Raw genomic sequence first — 8,207 nt, forward strand, 5'->3', positions numbered from 1 at the left:
AATCTGCGAAAAATAAGCAGCATTTTCTGCTTTCAAGTACTGGGGGCGTGTCCGCTGTTGGCGCTGAAACCACGCCCACTCGTGGGGAAACTGCCGTCTCTCTCAACGACTTGAATGGATTTTGGTAGCTTCAGTGCATCATGCAGCCACATTTTTAGTCCCGCCCAAATAATCCTGAAAAATCCAAAGTTTACTGTCTTTGTAACGTGTTTCAGCAATATATTTCTAACATTTATAACGTATTTATCAATTTTCTAAAATGACTTTACACAGACTTAACATCTTTTTCTCAAAGCTATTCCCTGAAGTGATTGGACACTTGGAAATTTCAAAGCTGTTTTATGTCAAAATCTTTGTCTTGTCAAATCACAGTTAGCGTTGGTGTAAACCACTGTGACAGATCTATCGCGGATGAAGGAGAAGGAAAGACATTTTGAGGGTCATTTCTTTTCGGAGAAACGACTCTTGGCAGCATCTGAGACCAGACAGCAGATTCTCTTAAGCTTAGACCTCAGGCTCGCTCCTGACCTTAAATATTTTCGGTGTCCTTCGTGGATAAGACAATCCACTGCAAAAAGTTCTGTGAAATATTTCATTTATTCGTTAATAAACAAAATCAAGAGAAATACAAACAAGGTTCAATCATAAAAAGTTATGCAGAATAAAAGTAAAAAATATATTGATCATATACATTTTCCGTGATCCTGCCCACCAATATGAATGCAAATTTTGTTAAAGGGATAGTTCAACCAAAAATGAAAATTCTGTAATTTACTCACCCTCATGTTGTTACAAACCTTTATAAATTTCTTTATTTTGCTGAACACAAAGTAAGATATTTTGAGCAATGTTTGTAACCAAGCACCATTGACTTCCATAGTAGTATTTTTTCCTACTTTGTAAGTCAATGGTGCTTCTGTTTCCTTCTTGATTACAAATATCTTCCTTTGTGTTCAGCAGAACAAAGAAATGTAAACAGGTTTGTAACAACATGAGGGTGAATAAATTATGACAGGATTTTCATTTCTGGGTGAACTATCCCTTTAAAAAATTTGGAGATGATGCCATTTCTGTCAAAAAAACCCTTTACTATTAGTTTTTGTAAATGCTATTTGTGGCATGAGTTAATAGAGCCACTGTCCATGAAGAGCATTTTATAAACAGTAACTAGAAAAAAGGTAAAAATGCTGTCACCTGTAACTCTTCAAAATGTATACCTTTGTACCTAAAGGGTGCTTTTTGGTAACTCAAAACTTAAAGGTACCCTATATTTTGTTACATATCTCTACCTAATTGGTACATATGATATAAAGGTTACCATCCCAGTGACAGCTTTGGTATCTTTTTTCTGACAGTGTACAAAGGTAGCTCCCGGTTTCAGATGAGTGCCAAAAAGTGACAGAATCCCCCCATAGAAACTTAATCTTTGCCCCTAATGGGTGACCATCACGCAAGAGAAATACTCCAATGGCATTTCTCTCTTAGCATGCATCTGAAACAGCTCGCTACAGAGGAATGCTACATATCTCTTTAATGGACACCAAGTGTCCAAACATAAAACCCTTCATCTGAAAACCCATTAAGTTCACGATCCAAAAGGGAGCATGATTGTGAATGCAATGCGAATCAAAATGCATGAGTGCCAAATTGTTTTGAACAGCCTGATTTGGTATTTCAGAGAAAATAAATGTCAGATAAATGTTGTGTACAAACCACCGGCAATAACAAGGACTTTAAATTCACTGACATGAATGAACTGAAGCAAGCAAGCTCGTATACATTTCCCTTAACTTACGTATGTACGCATGTCTTCACCCCCTTTGCTAGGTTTTTTTTCGGGGGCGCTCAAGTTACAGTGAGGTCAGGTTGCATCTCCACCACTTTCTCCCCCTGACCCCCCTCTCTAATTCTCCACTGGTTCATCCACTTTATCTATATATACACCCCACAATGTCCCAGACATTCTCAGATGGTATCTGAGGGTGAAACATGTCAGAGAGGATGAATTCTCCAGGGAAATTTGGTGGAGCTATAAAGTATATATACTGTATATGGGTTGGGTTTACAGTTTGGAAACTCTTGAGAAACAACTTTTATATTTTTTCTAAATGAAAAACTAAGCACACATATGGCAGGAGCTTGTTGTCAGGATATACAGTACAAACAGCTGCTCGACTCACTCGGGTAACACTTTCGGCCACCCTCCACCTCTCAATCTCAACCTTTTCTTAATTTATTACTTCATCCTCTATTTTTATCAACCTAATGTAATGAAATCTGAGAGCTCAAGACAAATGTTATACTTGCTGCAGAATTTTATGACCCAGTGAACTTGCCAAATAAATTATATTTAATATTTTTATCAAGAACATGCAAGTTGTCTCATTGAACTGTAAAACAAAACGTTGGTTCAACTTTAAAAAAAAAAGTTACCTGATAGTTTTAAAAAAAATTTGTAAATTCAACTAAAAAATATACCACATTTTATATAGAGTTAATTAATATTTTTTAAGTTGAATTTACTTAAAATTTTAAGGCAACCAGGGCATTGTTATGTGGTTGGTATGGTGTTCTGGCTGGTTGCTAGGTCTTGCCAGGGTGATCTATTTATTTGTCTGTCTGTCTATAAATTATGTAAGATAGGTTATTGAATGGTCAAGCTGTGTAAAATATTGACAAACCCAACTGCTGGGAGCTTAAATGTCTATATATGACCCAACCACGGGTTGAAACAACCCAGCATACACTGAATTTTTTTTTAATGCCTTCATTTTTTTTGTTGAATCAGCTCGGATTTGCAGGTCATGCCAGCTCGCTATTATTTGACTTGACAAGAGATGACTTACTACAACTTATAAAATCTACCCAGTCTCACGAAATTTCGTGATATAGTCACGTATATTTTTGATTATTTTCCCGCGTTTTTTCGTGATTGCATCACGAATTTCTGTTTATGTGTCATTGTCATGTATTGGTTACTCAACAGCATTTTCCTATTTTCTTACCATTGTCGCTTCGGTTAGGGTTCGATTTGATGTTTGCATTAGGATGTCACTTTAAATATTGGTGTATACAATTTTTTCTGATTTATTTTTTAATATTTTCTGATTTTAAACCATTGTTGCCTGGCGATAGGGTTAGAGTTGGGTTTGGGCAAGGATGTAATTTTATGTAAATCTAACCCTAAACTGAAGCGACAATGGTAAGAAAATAGGTCAGAACAGTTGAGTAACCAGTGCATGACAATGACACGTAAACAGAGGTTTGTGATCGCGAAAAAACGTGGAAATTCCTGACAATATCACGAAAAAAGAATCAAAAATTTATGTGACTATAGCATATATATCTAAAATATAGTTGAAAAAAGTCAATTTCATTTTATAAGTTATAACAACTCATCTCTAGTCAAGATAAATAATAATAAGTTGACATGACTTTTTTAAGTTTAAGGCAGCAAATAATTTTTTACAGTGTAGGTTAATTTAGCAGTTAGGTTTGTCCAACCATGGTTTGGATCAACCCATCATTAACAGATTATAGGTTAATGGGTTTGTTTCAATTGCTAACCCTGAGGGACAGTAATAGCGATGTTGGTGCCACTAATAAATAAGGCGAATAAAAATAGAGCAAAATGTGCTGTACCCGTATCACTGCATCACAAATTAACTCGCTCCAACTTTTGCAGCTGTATATGAAAGTATATGAAGATGATCTATGCAGAATGTCTCTGTGCTTGTCAGCCATCTCTGGTTTCCTGTGCCTCATTCCATAATCCTCAAAAGACATGGGAAGTGTGACCCCCCCCCCCATAAGAAGCTTCCGGATAGCATTTAGCAGAGCCTCAAAGAAGACAAACATTTTGTGCTCTTAAATTTTTTTTTAAAAAAGTGAAATTTTAGGATCACCAAAGAACATTTCAAGAAAGAACCATTTTTTTACCTACATTATTATAACATTTTATCATTATAGACGGTTTCATCGGACGCACGTGATACACGTCTGGATCCGAACCTTACTTCCGGTTTCGTTTTTTTAATGGTCTGACTAGTTGCTAAACTGATCTCTTGAACAAATGCCTCGTCGAAAATAATAAATGTTTTGGTTTCCTATGTAATCTATGTGTTGTTTTTTGCTTGTTATATAAATAAACGAACTTTGTTGTTATTTATTCTTAGCGGAGTTTACCGGAAGTTCATGCGGACCGCGACAGCCGCTTGTTTATGTTATTACTGCTGAAATGGTCTATATAACCTTTTGTGCAGCAGAAAGGTTCCTGAGATGGTAAATGTTCTTTATGGAACCATTCGGTCTGACAAAGAACATTTTAGGAACCTATGAAAAATATTTCATGTGATACATTTCTTACTGTATGCAGAAAAGCAGTAACATTGGTGGTAACATTTTTTATTTATTTACAGTTTTATAAAGTTATAAATGATTAAGTACTTGTCTCTGCTGTGTTTTACTGGTTCAGGCTTTGGGAAAAGATAGAGTTCCCCTGCCAAATTTCCTTTCCCAAAGGTCCCCAACATCAGATAAACATCAGACCGGGACGTCCTCTCTTTCCAACCATGGATGGTCATATGCCATAAAACGGGAGGGTCTACTACAATACAAGATCACTAAAGATGATAAACGTTCAGCAGTTTAGAAAAAAAGAGCCAAATGTAAACAATTTACTCTGCAAGGATCCTCCCTGGTACTTGTGTGTCTTTAAATGCTTATTTAAAAAAATTTGGAAAAACATATTAAGATAATCATGTCCTTAAGAGCGTTTCATTAATGCATATTTTTGATGAAATACGATGTTAGCTGGATTGGAGAAAGCTGGTTAACAGACAAGTAGCTTCTCAGCTAATGCTTTATTTATAACTCTAGCCAGCTTGTTACTGTATATATTTGTACTCATGGGGGATTGTGGGTTAAACCAAAATGACACCCATATAAACAGTGTTTAAAGGGACATTCCACTTGATTCTAAAATATGCTCATTTTCCAGCTCCCCTGGAGTTAAACATTTCATTTTTACCATTTTGGAATCCATTCAGCTGATCGCCGGGTCTGGTGGTACCACTTTTAGCATAGCTTAGCACAATCCATTGAATCTTATTAGACCATTAGCATCACGCTAAACAATAACCAAAGAGTTTCAATATTTTTCCTATTATCGTATACTAAGACCGCAAGCGTAGTGATATTACACACTGCCTGAAAATAGTCCCCTGCTATTGAAAGTAACCAAGGGGACTATATTCGGGCACTGCGTAATATCTCTACGCCTGCTGCAGCCATGTTACATCAGCAAAGTCCTTGATTATTAAGCCAGAATGAGAGTATAGTTCCTAGCCATATCTGCCTAGAAAATCGCAACTTTTAGTTTTCCGTCGGTCTTAGTGCACGATGTACAGTAACTACAGAGGAGTCAAGTTTTAAATGGGAAAATGTTGAAACTCTTTGGTTATTTTTTTGTGCGATGCTAGTGGTCTAGTCAGATTCGGTGGATTGTGTTGGGCTCTGCTGGAGGTGCTAGCGCCGGACCCGGAGATCGGCTAAAAAGATTACAAAATGGTAAAAATCAAATGTTTAAAGGAATGGTCTACTCATTTTCAATATTAAGGTGTGTTATTGCCTTGGCTGGGGATTGTTGGTGCATCCCTCTGTCGTCTGTGTGCGTGCACGTGGGCGCTGGGGCGCGCTGCGACGCTTCGAAAGCATGTAGCTTGGGCCTATTCATTCAATGGTGCCATTTGGGGGTGGGGTTGGAAGTGACCAGACACATCAACGTTTTTCCTGTTTGGGACGAGTAGTTGTGCGAGCAAGTTTGGTGGTACAAAATGAAGCGTGGCGCTTTTCTAAGCGGATTTAAAGGAGGAGCTACATTTTATGGCGTAATAGCACTTTTGGGAGTACTTCGACTTGGCGCAGTAACACCCTCCCTCTCCCATTATGAGAGGTAGAAGGGGAGCGGACTTTTCAGGCGAGTCGAAGTACTCCCAAAAGTGCTATTACGCCATAAAATATAGTTCCTCTTTTAAAAGACACGTCTTCTGGCCAAGTATATAAACTTACATTTTCAAATCCTTTTTTATCTACAAGACAAAAGTTTAACAACATTTTCTTCATTAAATTACATTAAATTACCAGTGACAGCTGGGGTACATATTTTACCATTTTTCTAACAGTATAAATGCCTTAAAGAAAAGTTGAAGCATTTCGAGAACTGAATTTCATTGTCTTGGTGTTTTATGTCACGTGAATTGTGTCTCGAGTTTCTTGCTGGCAGTAAAGTTGCAGAGCACTGAGGTATTCATGCTATTTTGTGTTAAAAATATTTACCCGTATGGTCAGTGGCTTGTTTATATTCGCAGGATACAGCAGTGGATTAAGCATGTCACCACACACTCATATAAAAGCTGTTTAGGAAGGAAGATCCACCGTTCATTCACATGTACATGTAAAAAACAAATGGTAATACTGAAACCCTTTTGCATTGCGATGTAAATGGTAACAGGAAACATGATGTCGTAAAAATAACTTTACAAAGTCATGTCGTACAAATAAAAAAAGCTGATTTCATAAACTTTGTTTATTAAGCACATTTCTCCCGTTACAATTTTTTAAATAAACTCCAAATAATGTCAGTCTAAATCACACTAAAATACTTCATATCAATACAACAAACAAAACAGCATAGACATGATGTTGGCACACAAATTTACCCACAAACTATCTAAGGGGAGGAAAAAGCTCTGTTTCTGATTTCTTTCGTTATGCAATGTTAAAGTCGATTGCGTCTGTCAAAAAAATATTTTATTTTGGCAAGCAAAATACTTTAGTACAGGATTACTGCGGAACAACTGAGTATTATTTAAAACCAGGTTTATTTTTGTAAATTAGCGCGTTATGTTGAACCACTTGGGTATGTGTCTTGAAATGTACAGACTGGGGCAGGTGCTCGGGTGTTAAGACAGCACTAAAAATACATTGAGGAGCATGTGTGGAGGAATAGGACACACGGGAATAGGACACACTGAAGGACAATATAGGGAGTAGTTTGGGGTTACATCCAAAGGAATCAAACATTGACTTGCATTTATTATGGGAAACTTACAGGCCCGGAGTGTACAAATAATCAAGATTTTTTGGCTCGTGAGGTGAGGTTGATGGTTGTTCAAAATGTTAACGTTGGTGACTGCTTATATCCCGAATGACTTCACCGATATCAGGTCCAGTGCCAATGAGTAATCCGAGGTTAAGTGTCTTGCTCAAATAAACATTTGAGATCATCTTTACTCTTAAAAATCTGTGTGAAGGTTCTTTGTCAGGCTGTGCGGTTCCATAAAGGGCCTTCAACAGAACCTTTCTGCTGTACAAAAAGAAACATTTGGTTATTTTAAGAACTGCTGACTGAAAGGTTTATTTGGGAATGAAAAGTAGTTCTACGCTCCTAAAAATAAAGGTGCTTCACAGCGATGCAATTTTTGGTTGCCCAAAGAACCATTAAGTCAAAGGTTCCTTTAAAGAACCATTTCTTCCATTTTATAGTCTTTAAAAAATGAAACAAAAAGGTTCTTTAGATGCTAAAGGTTCTTTTATGGAACCATAGAGCCAAAAATGGTTCTTATGTCTCATCATGTACCTCCTTTGTTTGTTAGAGTGAATGGCTTTGTTGCAAAAATAAAACATTTTTGGCACCTTTCGTTTTAAGAATGTTCCAGGATTTCAACCAACAACTTTTCACCATCCCACTCATTCCTGTAAGAAATCACAGAAATACATATTTATATAAAAGTGTTCATCAAAGCGATACCATAGAGGAACCATGTTTGGTTCCACAAAGAACCTTTCATTCAACAGTTCTTATAAGAACCATGTCTTTCTTACCTTTTAATAAAGAACCCTTTCCACTACCAACAAACATTTTGTGAAACTTCTGTGGATGTTCCTTCAACGAACCATACAATAGGAACCTTTAATTTTGTTTTTCACAGGATGGCCCATCTAGCTGTTGTTAGGAACGTATCCTGCTTGCCTTGAAGTCTTAAGGACTTCGCCTGGCCCATCACACCCCTTATATAGACATATAAACGGTCAAATGTCTAGCAACAGCGAATCGCCATCCAGATCCATAAAATAGACATGGGGCATGGAGACGCAAACCAGCCCGGCTGTTTCCAAAAAAGTATTGAATGTCCAGAGGAATTCAC

At 37.1% G+C, this 8,207-nt stretch overlaps 1 long non-coding RNA gene across 1 annotated transcript; it reads right to left on the bottom strand.

The window, feature by feature from the left end:
• Positions 1-6,602: 6,602 nt before the first annotated feature.
• LOC141364330 (uncharacterized) lies at positions 6,603-8,145 on the bottom strand. The gene is made up of 3 exons (XR_012370086.1): positions 7,885-8,145; positions 7,696-7,755; positions 6,603-7,366 (listed from the first exon to the last, which is right to left on the bottom strand). It is a non-coding gene; the product is annotated as an uncharacterized lncRNA (long non-coding RNA).
• Between the last annotated feature and the right edge of the window lie 62 nt (positions 8,146-8,207).

The sequence above is a fragment of the Misgurnus anguillicaudatus genome, chromosome 6 (genome assembly GCF_027580225.2).
Source record: "Misgurnus anguillicaudatus chromosome 6, ASM2758022v2, whole genome shotgun sequence".
Classification (NCBI taxonomy): domain Eukaryota; kingdom Metazoa; phylum Chordata; class Actinopteri; order Cypriniformes; family Cobitidae; genus Misgurnus; species Misgurnus anguillicaudatus.